This window comes from Dendrobates tinctorius, unplaced genomic scaffold (assembly GCF_039654945.1).
Source record: "Dendrobates tinctorius isolate UK_male_01 unplaced genomic scaffold, ASM3965494v1 ptg000216l, whole genome shotgun sequence".
In the NCBI taxonomy this organism is placed as follows: Eukaryota; Metazoa; Chordata; class Amphibia; order Anura; family Dendrobatidae; genus Dendrobates; species Dendrobates tinctorius.
The window spans coordinates 4960600-4976271 of NW_027361883.1; positions in this window are offsets into that span (position 1 = coordinate 4960600).

Consider the following 15672-nt stretch of genomic DNA (forward strand, 5'->3'; position numbering starts at 1 on the left):
CCAGAAGAGGGAGTTCCTCGGGCCTCAGTAGTGAAGGGGAAAATGAACTCACAACAGTACCTCCCCCTTGAGGAGGGGTCACCGAACCCTCAACCACGCCACCAGGGCGATCAGGGTGAGCCCGATGAAAGGCACGCACCAATCTTTTGGCATGAATATCAGAGGCAGAGACCCAGGAATTATCCTCCTGACCATAACCCTTCCACTTAACCAAATACTGGAGTCTCCGTCTAGCCAGACGGGAATCCAGTACTTTCTCTACCTCATATTCCATGTTACCTTCAACCAATACAGGGTCTGGAGGTGCAATCCCTGGAACAACAGGTTCAACAAACCTCTTCAACAAAGATTTATGGAACACATTATGGATTTTAAATGTGACAGGAAGAGCCAAACGAAAAGAGACCGGATTAATAATCTCCAAAATCCTGTAAGGTCCAATAAATCTAGGCTTAAACTTAGGTGAAGCCACCTTCATAGCAATATTTTTTGATGATCTGGGGCGACCCGCATTACCACCTGGGTCCAAAACTGAGGTTTATTTTTAGCCAAAGGAGTAGCATCAATCCCCCTCAAAGGGATAGGCGTCTGCAGAGGTGTCATCGGAAATCCACAACGTTTAGTAAAATCCAAGTCCATTAGGTTTAGAGCTGCTCCTGAATCCACAAAAGCCTTGGCGGAAAATGTGGACAGGGAGCAGATCAGAGTAATAGCCAAAAGAAACTTAGGTTGAACACCACCAACAGAAAACGTGTGTGCAAAGCGTTTCTCGCGTTTAGGACAGACAGAAATAATATGCGAGGCATCTCCACAGAAAAAACACAACTTATTACACCTTCTGAACTCCTGACACTGCTCTCTGGACAAAACTCTATCACATTGCATAGGTTCAGACATCTGTTCAACAGGTGGCAACACCTCTCGTGCAGCTCTGCGTTCGCGTAAACGCCGATCAACCTGAATGGCTAAAGACATAGAATCGTCAAGACCAGAGGGAACAGGAAATCCCACCATAGTATCTTTTATGGCTTCTGACAACCCCTTCCGAAAGAGAGCAGCCAAGGCATTATCATTCCAGGTAGTAAGGACCGCCCACTTTCGGAATTTTTGACAGTACAATTCTGCAGAATCACGACCCTGGTTCAATGCCAGCAGGGTCTTTTCAGCCTGATCAATGGCATTAGGTTTGTCATACAACAACCCCAAGGCCTGAAAAAATGCGTTCACATTAGTCAGAATAGGATCATCTGGTTTCAAAGAAAACGCCCAATCCTGGGGATCGCCACGCAGCAAAGAGATGACAATTTTAACCTGCTGCGCGGAGCTCCCTGACGAGTTAGGCTTCAAGGCAAAAAATAATTTACAATTATTTTTGAAATTCAAAAATTTAGACCGATCCCCAAAAAATACATCAGGTGTAGGAATCTTTGGTTCAGCAGCATGTGAATGAGCAAGGTAGGCGGAAATTCCCCGCACTTCCGCAGCGAGCTGCTCCACACAATCAGACAATTGCTTTATCTCCACTGAGAGAAAAAAAAATTCCCCCTACGGCCTCAGAGATATAGAGGAAAAAATATACACACCTTTTTTTTTTTTTTTTTTATACAATTCTTTCCTGCTATTGAGTACCCTAGAATCTGCGGTATGGCGGGTGATTCTGTTATGATTGAGTCACCGTAGGAGGCAAAAATAGAAATGCTAGCTAAGTCCAGAAAACCAGAGAAGTTGGCAGCTATCAGATTGCAGACCCCTGAACCTATCAACACAACTAGCAGTAGCCGTGGGGGGCTCCTACGATGCCCTAGGCCCCTTGATCACAGCTGGAGGACTACATAGCCTAAAGACAGAAAGGGAAATCTAAACTGCCCCAGAGCAGACCCCAAAGCAAAAGGCAGCCCCCCACATATAATGACGGTGAAGCAAGAAGAAAGAACAAAACACAGACAGAAAGATAGACTGAGCAAAGATGGGGCCCACGCTAGCTTAGATAGGAAAGGACAGGAAGGCTGCTGTCTGCAATCCGTGAAAAACCCTATGAAAATAAGAGCCAACCAACTGACAGTAAAAAAGGCCCTGAAGACGCTAGGCTTCAAAAAAGCTATGTCAGTACTCAGGAATATTCTGAAGACAGAGCAACAGGCAAAAGGAGATTCAGCTCACCCCAGCAGGGAATGGCAGAATCCAGAAAAGCAAGGAAAACAAAACACTAATGCAAAAAGGCAAAGCAGAAATCTTAGCTTTAGATGAGCAGGAATCAGACTGGTTTCCTAGAAGTCCACAGAGAAATCACCCGCAAGCCAGAAGGGCGTCGGCAGCCTTATATCCAGTCATTAACTCCACTCAGCCAGTCATCATCATCAGCCCCAGGTGTTTGACAATCAGGCTCACTACCTTTCTTCCCCAGAAGAGGGAGTTCCTCGGGCCTCAGTAGTGAAGGGGAAAATGAACTCACAACACACCTCCTCTCTCACAGTGCTCGGGGGCAGGACCCACAGCGGTGCCACCTCCTCTCTCACAGTGCTCGGGGGCAGGACCCACAGCGGTACCACCTCCCCTCTCACAGTGCTCGGGGACAGGACCCACAGCGGTGCCACCTCCCCTCTCACAGTGCTCGGGGGCAGGACCCACAGCGGTGCCACCTCCCCTCTCACAGTGCTCGGGGGCAGGACCCACAGCAGTGCCACCTCCCCTCTCACAGTGCTCGGGGACAGGACCCACAGCGGTGCCACCTCCCCTCTCACAGTGCTCGGGGGCAGGACCCACAGCAGTGCCACCTCCCCTCTCACAGCGATCAGGGGCAGGTCCCACGGCAGTGCCACCTCCTCTCTCACAGTGCTCGGGGGCAGGACCCACAGCAGTGCCACCTCCCCTCTCACAGCGATCGGGGGCAGGACCCACAGCATTGCTACCTCCCCTCTCACAGCGCTCGGGGGCAGGACCCACAGCGGTGCCACCTCCCCTCTCACAGCGCTCGGGGGCAGAACCCACAGCAGTGCCACATCCCCTCTCACAGCGCTCGGGGGCAGGACCCACAGCGGTGTCACCTCACCTCTCACAGCGCTCGGGGGCAGGACCCACAGCAGTGCCACCTCCCCTCTCACAGTGTTCGGGGGCAGGACCCACAGCAGTGCCACATCCCCTCTCACAGCGCTCGGGGGCAGGACCCACAGCAGTGCCACCTCCCCTCTCACAGCACTCGGGGGCAGGATGCCTCACAAGCAGAGAAGGGATGGACACAACCTGTACAGCAGCCTGCACAGTGAAAGCTATCCTAGACCCGATGCTGGGAAGGTTACTATATCTTATCTATGTCCTTGTATCACTGCAGGTTTATGCTGGGACTTGTGAAACAAGAAGCCGTGAGACCTCTGGCCATTTTCTCAGAGTCCATCACATTGAAACCATGAAAGTGCAAGGACTCTGGGCTTCCACAAAATATCAGTGAAGCCCCCGCACTGCCGAGCACCCCCTCCCACCAGCCTGAGACTCGCATCAACACCTCGCAGCATCACACCTCCGAACACCCCCTCCTCCCAGCCCATGGCCCGCAGAATCACCCAGCTCCTGCCACTGCCACCTCCCTGTAGGCTACATTTACACTATGAGACACACCCCCATTTTCACCCGAATTTGGCAGAATAAAGTGCATCTTATAGTCTGAAAAAGATGGTGTTTTCTGATTTTAGTCAGATGTAGATGAGAAGATTAGATAGGAGTGATTAGTAAAGTCCAAGCCCTGAGGGCTGAGACGCACAAGAAAGTAAGAATGTTTTGAAGCGGCATGCAGACGGCTGCCACTAACTTCCCTGGACCTCCGGGACTTACGGCCCACATTAGGTACAGCGGAGCATGCATTTACCACTTTCCAGGAGGGAAACCGCATTAGAAAAGAGGGTTGGAACCTATGAAAGCTGCGGAGATGGACAGAGTATCAGAAGCCAGGGGTGCCAGACAAGAAAGGGAAAACTCGGGGTGAAAAACATGTAAATGTAATAAATGTACTGTGCTGTGACAAAGATGGAGTTTGGATTGTTCAGTAAAGTATATTTGTTTGAAAAGGATCAAGTGTGTCACGGGTTTACCGCAACAGAGGAGCTAGATGACCACAGCGTGAGATTTCTCCTACTCCTGCACTGATTAAAAGCACTTCACCTTCATATTACATGGTTTAAATTTCTTTTGTCAGTGCAGGGGTTAATCTGCTCTGAGATCTCCTGTAGTGTTAAGTCTCTCAGCTGTGCCCTGTTAGCCGCTCCCATCTCCTATATGATCGGGGCCCTGCTAGCACTCATTGTCAGAGTTGCTTATGCTGTATGGCTGGAGGTGGTTGTTGGATAAGGCATTTGGTGGATTTATCTGTGACTGTGGCTTGGTTTTGAGTGTGTGATAATATCTTTTTTTCTTCTACTTTGGTTTAACCCCAACCTCCACTCCCCGGTGGATTCCTCTGTTATACACTACTCAAAAAAATAAAGGGAACACACAAACAACAGAATCTAACTCCAAGTGAACCAAACTTCTGTGAAATCAAACTGTCCACTTAGGAAGCAACACTGACTGACAATCAATTTCATATGCTGCTGTGCAAATGGAATAGACAACAGATGGAAATTATTGGCAACTATCAAGACACCCTCAATAAAGGAGTTGTCAGGGCTGGCGGAACGCACCAAATTATGAAATAATAGTAGGTGCATTCGCAGCCCGGGGTCCACCGTGCAGAGGTGGTGCACTGCTGCTAAGTAATGGCGGAAGAATTAAGCGGTGTGAAACCAGTCACACGTGGGTCACGTCACCCAATGTGAACAAGGGCGAACTCTGTTAGTGCACAGAGTCGCACAACCGCGGAACGTAGATGCCGGAGCCTGTTAAGCTCACAGAGCCCGGCCAAAAGAGTGCACAGTGTACGGCCACAGAACTCTACCCCAAGGACACGGGGTTAGAGTCCTTCTAGGCCCACTGAGCGTGCGGCGTCGCTATGAAGTAGAGCACGTGCACTGAGGCGTGCCGAGTCCCTGGTGAGGACTGATGCCTGACTCAACCTCTGTCCTACCCACACCTAAGCCTGGGCGCTAGCAGGCTAGGCTGCACAACACATGCGTACCAAGGGTAGGGGTTTCATAATGAGTCATTCACCAGAGACATTCATACATGCATACATCACTCACTCCACATTGTCTGTAAATACAATCTTATCCTAGCGCATGGCCGAGCGGCCATGCAAACCTTTTATAGCTGCGAGCGTCCGGGACCTTCCTGGCTTCTCGGATGGGCCAATCCGGACAGGAGCAGGATCTGAGCACGTGACCTTCAATCTCCAATGGGAGATCACTCTACGGGCATGCTCAGTGGCCCGACATGGGGACTTAGTCCCTGGAGAATCTCGCTGCTGAGCAGCATGTATTGTCGTAGCTGCGCCAGAGGTGCCAGCAGCAAGCAAACCCATGGAGCTTGGCTGGGCAGAGCGCCTGCACTGAAGAGTTTGCTGAGCAACCTCCTCTGCGGCTGGAGAGGAATGGGAGACCGCTGGAAGCAAGGCTCGGGATACTTGCTGTGCAGCGACAGAAATCCAGCGCCTAACAGGAGTGGTTCTGCAGGTGGGGACCACAGACCACATTTCAGTACCAATGCTTTCTTGCTGATATTTTGGTCACTTTTATATATTGGTTGTGCTTTCACACTCGTGGTGGCATATAATCCAATGGAGCTCTTTTTTTTACTCTGCGCTGCTTTAATAATATACAAGATTACAGTTGAGATGAAAGATCAATGTTTTTATTCCCAACGCGTTTCGAAGTATGAGCTACTTCTTCCTCAGGGGATGACAGACATGAAAAAATAGCGCTGCTTCCAGACTAAGTACACTCCACATTTGAAATTTGGCGCCAATAGTCACATGTTTTTACAAGAAGTCAAAGTTCATATTATGACCTATAAATCTATCACATGGTAAAATACGATCTTGAAAATCCTTATAAAATGACATATTCATTTATTTATTCACAGATAAAATTAAAATTTAAAAAGAAGAAAGAAGAATTTTAGAAAAAGTATTTAAACAAACGGAAAAAAGAAGTTGTATCAAAAAAAGTTACGAATCAGTGAAAAAAATCAGAAAAGAGAAAAACCAGCAGAGCACTCTATCCACTACACCAGAAAGGGAACAGATCTCTGAAAATCCACACTCCTCCAAGAAGAAAAAAAAAGAAAATTTAAAAAATTTTTTTTTATAAATTATGTATTCAAATATATTTATATATTGAAAATGTATATATTGTATTAAAAAATCATACGATCCTCCGAAAAATATGAGAACCAAGAATGAAAGATAATAAAGTTAATAAATATTTATATATTGTTTGTGTATTAATTAATTAATAAAATCCATTTATTAACCCCATTCATACCAGATCCATGAGAAGTAATCTCCAGCGAGAAAACATGCCGAATTGTTCTACAAAAAGACGTGCTTGATCACACTTTAAGGCTTCACACGTGGCGCATTTTTCGCATTTCCGTGGCGGTTTTAACCGCGTGATTTTGCTGCGAAAGCGCGAAAAATAAGCATTCCATGCATTCCTATGGGATTCCGCAATACTGTGCTAATGCTGCGGTTTTTACCATGGCGGAATCGCTTTGCGGTAATAAACGCAGCATGCGCATTAATTTTGCGGAATCGCGGCGATCCCGCACCCATAGGAATGCATTGTTCTGCTTACTTTCCGAATGTGCTTGTGCACACCATGCGGAAAGTAAGCAGAACATTTGCGGATGGTGCCCACGGTCCGGAGGAGAGGAGACTGTCCTCCGGTCTCTGGGTACCATATCCCTGTAAAAAATAGAATTTAAAATAAAAAATATTGTTATTCTCACCTTCCGACGTCCCGCGCAGCCTTCCCGCCTCTCTCCACGCTCCCAGTCCCAGTAAGCCCTTGCGAGCGATGATGTCCGTTCTCGCGGGATCGCGAAGTCTCGAGGTCATTTACGCGACGTCATCGCGAATGACCGTGAGACGTCGCGATCCCGCGAGAACACACGTCATTGCGGTAATTGTCGCAAAGGATTCCTGGGACCGGGAGCGTGGAGAGAGGCGGGAAGGCTGCGCGGGACGCCGGAAGGTAAGAATAACAAAATTTTTTTTTTATTATTATTATTTTTACATTCTATCTTGTACTACTGATGCTGCATAGGCGGCCTCAATAGTAAGAAGTTGGCCACACTCGTCAAACACTATGTTTGACGAGTGTGACCAACCTGTCAATCAGTTCTCCAAGCGATGCTCCAGATCGCTTGGAAAACGCTAGCAATTCTGCAAACTAATTACGCTTGCAAAATGCTAGTTGTTCCGCTGGAAAATCGCGGGAATTTAAAATGCGATTTTCCCGCGGAATGGAATCCGGAATTCTCGCGGTAATTTCCGCTAGAGTTCCGCTACGTGTGAACCCAGCCTAAGGGAGAAAAAGAAAAAATACCAACAAATCCTTTTTGTAGAAAGCGTAATCGCCTTGTAAAAACATCAAGGCTGTCCGTGGCATCCATCAAAGGCAAACAGACCCGCAGTGAAAAAAGCAACCCAGAAACAACGGGATCGCTCCCCACACATGCACTAATCACACGATCGGCTTCAAACTATAAAGGAATGCACATGTATAAAAGACTTATACACAATTATAAAATCAACAATAACCTTTGTTACAAATAAAACATCTGCCTGCACACAATACATTTATAGGCAAAAGTCGCAACCAAGAAATTGAGAGTAAAACGCACCTGATAAAATTAAATAAATACAAACCGTTTAAATACAAGATATAAAATTGTTAGAATATGAATACTATCATAAATACAATGATTTAAATGAGAAAAATATATACGTAAAATAATTCTATGGGCAAAAGTCGCAACCATAAAAATAAACCGCATCTGATGAAAATAAATAAATACAAACCGTTTAAATACAAGATATAAAATTGTTAAAATATAAATACTATAATAAATAAAATTCTCTCTTATGAAAATACTTCTGTTATTTCATTCCATCCATGCGGTTATAAAATGTTTAACCCCTTCACCCCCAAGGGTGGTTTGCACGTTCATGACTGGGCCAATTTTTACAATTCTGACTACTGTACATTTATGAGGTCATAACTCTGGAACGCTTCCATGGATCCCGGTGATTCTGACATTGTTTTCTCGTGACATATTGTACTTCATGTTAGTGGTAAAATTTCATTCATATAACTTGCGTTTATTTGTGAGAAAAACAGAAATTTGGCGAAAATTTTGAAAATTTCGCAATTTTCCAACTTTGAATTTTTATGCCCTTAAATCACAGAGATATGGCACCCAAAAAACTTGATAACTAACATTTCCCACATGTTTACTTTACATCAGCACAATTTTGGAACCAACATTTTTTTTTGTTAGGAAGTTATAAGGATTGAAAGTTGACCAGCGATTTCTCATTTTTACAACACCATTTTATTTTTACGGACCACATCACATTTGAAGCCACTTTGAGGGGTCTATATGATAGAAAATACCCAAAAGTGACACGATTCTAAAAACTACACCCCTTAGGCCGGTTTCACATTAGCGCATTTTATGCGCACGCACGGCCGGGGGTAGCTCCGCCCCCGATCCGGCTCTCTGCCCGGCGTGCCCGCCCCTTGCCTGTAGCGCCGCCTCCTAGCGGACGGCGGCGCCTGCGATCGGCGCACCCTATCTTTAGCATAGGGTGCGCCGATCGTGCGCAGGTCGTGCGCTAGTTGCGCTTTGACCTGCGCTGCGCACTTATGACGGTGCGCCGTGCGCGCCAAAATCCGAAAAGTTGGATTTTGGCGCGCACGGCGCACCGTCAAAAGTGCGCAGCGCAGGTCAAAGCGCAACTAGCGCACGACCTGCGCACGATCGGCGCACCCTATGCTAAAGATAGGGTGCGCCGATCGCAGGCGCCGCTGTCCGCTAGGAGGCGGCGCTACAAGGAAGGGGCGGGCACGCCGGGCAGAGAGCCGGATCGGGGGCGGAGCTACCCCCGGCCGTGCGTGCGCATAAAATGCGCTAATGTGAAACCGGCCTTAAGGTGCTCAAAACCACATTCAAGAAGTTTGTTAACCCTTTAGGTGCATCACAGGAATTTTTTTAATATTTAAAAAAAAATGAACATCTAACTTTTTTTCACAAAAAAAATACTTCAGGTTCAATTTTTTTTATTTTACCAAGGGTAACAGGAGAAATTGGACTGCAAAAGTTATTGTGCAATTTGTCCTGAGTACGCTGATACCTGATATGTGGGGGGGAATGACTGTTTCGGCGCATGGCAGAGCTCAGAAGGGAAGGAGCGCCATTTGACTTTTTCAATGCAAAATTGTCTGGAATTCAGATCGGACGCCATGTCACGTTTGGAGAGTCCCTGATGTACCTAAATAGTGGAAACCCCCCACAAGTGACCCCATTTTGGAAACTAGACCCCCCAAGGAACTTATCTAGATATGTGGTGAGAACTTTGAACCCACAAGGGCTTTACAGAAGTTTATAACGTACAGCGGTACAATTAAAAAATCATATTTTTTCCACAAAAATGATCTTTTCACCCTAATTTTTATTTTCCCAAGGGTAACAGGACCCTAAAAGTTATTGTGAAATTTGTCCTGAGTACTCTGATACCCCACATGTGGGGGTAAACCACTATTTGGGCGCATGGCAGAGCTCGGAAGGGAAGCAGCGCCATTTGACATTTTTGGCTGGAATTGAGATCGGACATCATGTCGCGATTGGAAAACCCCTGATGTACCAAAACAGTGGAAACCCCCCACAAATGACACCATTTTGGAAACTAGACCCCCTAAGGAACTTATCTAGATGTGTGGTGAGCACTTTGAACCCCCCCAGTGCTTCACAGAAGTTTATAACGCCCGGGCGTGAAAATAAAAAATTCGTATTTTTTCCACAAACATGATCTTTTAGTCACCATTTTTTTATTTTCCCAAGGGTACCAGGAGAAATTGGACCCCAAAAGTTGTTGTCCAATTTGTCCTGAGTATGCTGTTACCCCATATGTGGGAGAAAACTACTGTATGGGCACACGTCGGGGCTCGGAAGGGAAGTAGTGACGTTTTGGAATGCAGACTTTGATGGAATGGTCTGCGGGTGTCATGTTGCCTTTGGAGAGCCCCTAATGTACCTAAACAGTGGAAAACCACCACAAATGACCCCATTTTGAAAACTAGACCCCCTAAGGAACTTATCTAGATGTGTGGTGAGCACTTTGAACCCCCAAGGGCTTCACAGAAGTTTATAACGCTCGGACGTGAAAATAAAAAAAACATTTTTTTCCACAAAAATGATATTTTTGCCCCAAATTTTTATTTTCCTAAGGGTAACAGGAGAAATTGGACCCCAAAAATTGTTTTGCAATTTGTCCTGAGTAGGATGATACCCTACATGTGGGGGTAAAACACTGTTTGGGCGCATGGCAGAGCTTGGAAGGGATGGAGCACCATTTGACTTTTTCAACTCAGAATTGGCTGGAAATGAAATCAGACGCCATGTTGCATTTGGAGAGCCCCTGATGTGCCCAAACAGTGGAAACCCCCCAATTCTAACTCCAACCCTAACCCCAACACACCCCTAAACCTAATCTGATCCCTAACCCTAGCCCTAACCCTAGCCCTAACCGTAACCCTAGCCCTAACCCTAACCCTAACCCTAACCCTAGCCCTAGCCATAACCCTAATGGAAAAATGGAAATAAATACATTTTCTTTTAGTTTTATTATTTTTCCCTAACTAAGGGGGTGATAACGGGGGGTTTGATTTACTATTTATGGCGGTTTTTATGTTTGGCGGCTGTCACACGCTAAAAGACGCTTTCTATTGTAAAAATAGTTTTTGCATCACCACATATTCAGAGCTATAATTTTTCCGTATTTTGACCCACTGAGTCATGTGAGGTCTTATTTTTTGCAGGACGAGTTGACATTTTTATTGGTACCATTTTCGGGCACGTGATATTTTTTGATCGCTTTTTATTCTGATTTTTGGGACGCAGAATGAACAAAAACCAGCGTTTCATGAATTTCTTTTGGAGGGGTGCGTTTACACCGTTCCGCGTGCGGTAAAATTGATAAAGCGGTTTTATTCTTCGGGTCAGTACGGTTACAGCGATACCTCATTTAGGTCGTTTTTTTATGTTTTGTCGGTTTTATGCAATGAAAACTATTTTATATAAAAAATAATTATTTTTGCATCGCTTTATTCTGCAAGCTATAACTTTTTTATTTTTTCGCTGATGATGCTGTGTGGCGGCTCGTTTTTTGCGGGACAAGATGACGTTTTCAGCGGTACCATGGATATTTATATGCGTCTTTTTGATTGCGCGTTATTACACTTTTTGTTTGGCGGTATGATAATAAATCATTATTTTTTGCGTCGTTTTTTTATTTTTATTTTTTAAGGGGTTCGCTAAAGGGGTTAACTAATGGGACAGTTTTATAGGGCGGGTCGTTACGGACGCGGCGATACCTAATATGTGTACTTTTATTGGTTTTTTTTTTCCAAAAAATGGATTTATTTGGTGGAATATTTTTTATTTTGTAATTTATTTGGCGATTTTTTTTAAATTATTTTAACACTTTTTTTTTATTTTTTTTTTACTTTATTAAATAGTCCCAGGTGGGACATCACTGTCCTGTGACAGATCGCTGATCTGTCACATCACAGATCACAGGCATAGACGCAGACTTCCTCATGCCTGCGCTTTGCAGGCACTGAGGAAGCCAGCTCCCTGCAGGCCCCCGAAGGCCCCCGTCGCCATCTTGGATTCGGGGGCCTGCAGGAAAGGAGCCCCCCGCAGCAGCGCTGCACATTGCGCTGCCGTGGGGGGCTCAGGGAAGCACGGAGGGAGCCCCCTCCCTGCCGATGCTTCCCTTTATCCCCCGGTACACCGCGATCATGTTTGATCGCGGTGTGCAAGGGGTTAACGTGTCGGGGGCGGTCCGTGACCGCCCCTGACACATTGTGCCGGGTGTCAGCTGTGATAATCAGCTGACACCCGGCCGCGATCAGCGGCGCTCACCACGTGGGCGCCGCTGATCGCGGTAGACGTACTATCCCGTCCATGGGCATAGGGGCCCGGGTCCCATGGACGGGATAGTACGTCGGATGTCAGAAAGGGGTTAACCTATAAATCCAAAAGATCTCCTTTCTATTTAATTGTCCAACTCTGTCGCAAATATCACTAGGTATATATTCAATTGGGCTAATTTTTAGCCCATTACTATTTTTATTATGTTTTCTTGGGAAATGTCTTGAAAGCCAAGTAGAAGAAATCCTTTTTTAATGTTCTGTCTGTGGGAATTCAGTCTTAAAAGTAATGGTTGCGTTGTTGTACCCACATATTGTTTTTTACACTCACATTCTATCACATAAATAACAAAGTCAGTGGTACAATTAAGATATTGCTTAATAGGAAAAAATTCATTAGTATTAGTCGATTTAATACATTTTTCTCTCTGGGTAACTACATTACAACATAAACAATTTCTTTGTCCGCATTTAAAAATCCCTTTTAATAAAATATTCGTGATAGGGATTGGTCTGGTATTTCCTTTTAAACGGCTCGGGGCTATTATACTTTTATATATTTATACTTATAGAATTTTTTGAAGGATCGGATCACTTAACAAAATATACCAATTGTTTTGTAGAATATTATGTATTTTCACATGTTCACAACAAAATTGAGTAATAAAATTAATCATAAATCTATTAACATCAGCTTTTTTAGTTTTGGATCCACTGATTAGAAATTCTTGTTGCAGGTTAATACAATTATTACAGCCTTGTGCGGCCCTCCAAAGAAATGCCACCCCACAGGAGCTACTAGACATGTACAGCACTGTTCTGTAGAGAGGAGCTACACAGTGCGGTACTACTTGTCTAGTAGCTCCTCTCTACAGAACAGTGCGGTACTACTTGTCTAGTAGCTCCTCTCTACAGTACAGCCCCTCAATACTTCCCTCTCCCATGTACAGCTCCCATGCACTCCTCACCTTCCTGAGAAACCTCAGCCCATCTTGCCCAAACACATCACAGAAAAAAACTACTTACAATTCCAACAACTATTTGCTGTTTATCTTCCTACTCCTACTGATTTCAGGGGACATCTCCCCCAACCCTGGTCCACCATCCCCCAACCTCAACCCCTACCCTACCTCATATCGAAACCATAATAATCTTATTAATATTATTTGCACTCCCTCATCTCCATCTTTTAATTGTGCCCTCTGGAATCCACAGTCGGCTTGTAACAAGCTTCCTTTCCTACACAACTACTTTCTGAACAACTCTCTTAACCTGTTGGCCCTCACTGAAACCTGGATTCAGGATTCTGACACTGCCTCTCCTGCTGCCATTTCCTATGGTGGCTTACAATTCTCCCACTCCCCGAGACCCACAAACAGACCTGGTGGTGGAGTCGGCATACTCCTGTCCCCACAATGCACTTTCCAGGTCATCCCCCCAGTTCCATCACTCTTATTCCCTTCTTTTGAGGTCCACACCATCAGGCTCTTTGGTCCCCTCTCCCTCAGAGTAGCGGTCATATACCGGCCCCCAGGCTCACCCACCCACTTCCTTGACCACTTTTCAGCCTGGCTGCCGCACTTCATGTCCTCAGAACTTCAAACCCTTATCCTGGGAGACTTTAACATCCCCATTAACAGCCCTATTTCCACATCTGCATCCCAGCTTCTATCACTAACCACCTCTCTAGGCCTCTCACAGCTTTCAACCTCTGAGACACACAAGGACGGTAACACCCTTGATCTGGTCTTTGTCCGGCTCTGCTCAATCTCCCACCTAAATAACTCACCGTTTCCACTCTCTGACCACAACATTGTCTCCTTCACACTCACAAATCCTCGCCCACCCCAGCTCACTCCTACCTACCACACGGTCAGAAATCTACAAGCCATTAACCCTCAGACACTTTCAGACTCCCTACACTCATCACTGTCCCCAATGTCCTCTTTTTCCTGTCCTAATCTGGCTGTTCATCACTACAATGACACTCTTAGAAGCACCCTTGACCAAGTAGCTCCCCTCACCCTCAGAATCTCCAAGCACAGAGTTAAACAGCCCTGGCTCACATCGCAAACTCAACTTCTCCAGCGATGCTCTAGGAGTGCTGAACGCCTATGGCGAAAAACCCGCACACCAGAAGACTTCATCCACTTCAAATTTATGTTAAGAAACTATAACGCTGCCCTTCACCTCGCCAAACAGACCTACTTCACCACCCTGATCTCCTCACTAGCCAACAACCCCAAGAAACTTTTTGACACCTTTCACTCCCTCCTCAGGCCAAAAGCACAAGCCCCTATCACAGACATTTGTGCTGATGATCTGGCCTCCCACTTTACAGAAAAAATAGATAATATCCGTCAGGAAATCTTCTCCCAACCACCAAGTTCTGTGACTCCCATCCCTTCCTGCATCTCCCCTGGCTCACTTTCCACATTTGATCCCATCACAGAAGAAGAAGTCTCCAAACTCCTCTCTTCTTCTCGTCCGACGATATGCACTAGCGGCCCCATTCCCTCACATCTCCTCCAGTCTCTCTCTTCAGTCGTCACAACCCACCTAACTACAATCTTTAATCTCTCACTCTCCTCTGGCATTTTCCCATCCTCCTTCAAACACGCCATCGTTACTCTATTACTAAAGAAACCCGCTCTCGACCCATCCTGCACAAACAACTACAGACCAGTCTCCAATCTCCCCTTCATCTCTAAACTTTTGGAGCGCCTAGTTTACTCCCGCCTTACCCGTTACCTCTCCACTCACTCCCTTCTAGACCCTTCACAGTCCGGCTTCCGCCCCCTACATTCGACTGAAACTGCACTCATCAAAGTGACCAATGACCTTCTGACAGCAAAACGTAATGGTGACCACGCTCTGCTCATTCTTCTTGACCTATCTGCAGCTTTCGATACTGTTGACCACCATCTCCTACTCTCTAGGCTCCAGTCACTAGGCATTAAGGACACTGCTCTCTCCTGTTTCTCTTCCTATCTCTCTGACCGCTCCTTCAGTGTTTTGTTCTCTGGCTCCACGTCATCTCCTCTTCCTCTTGCTGTCGGGCCACCTCAGGGCTCAGTCCTTGGCCCCCTTCTCTTCTCTCTCTACACAGCCCCAAGTGGACAGACCACCAGCAGATTTGGCTTTCAGTACCATCTTTATGCTGATGACACAACTATGTATGTCATTCCCCGACCTTACCCCCGAGGTACTACAGAACGCCACTGACTGTCTGTCCGCAGTCTCCAATATCATGTCCACTCTCTATCTGAAACTCAACTTCTCCAAAACTGAACTTCTTCTGCTCCCGCCGTCTACTAACCTCCCTAAATCGGACATTTCCCTCTCTGTGGGTGGTACCACAATAGCACCCTGGTAGCAGGCGCGCTGTCTAGGTGTTATGTTTGACACCATTCTCTCCTTCAGATCCCATATACAATCTCTTGCCCACTCTTGCCGCTTACACCTAAAGAACATCTCTAGAATCCGCCCTTTTCTCACCATGGAAACAACAAAAACCCTCACTGTTGCATTGATCCACTCCCGCTTGGATTACTGCAACGCTCTATTAATTGGCCTCCCCGTCACTCAA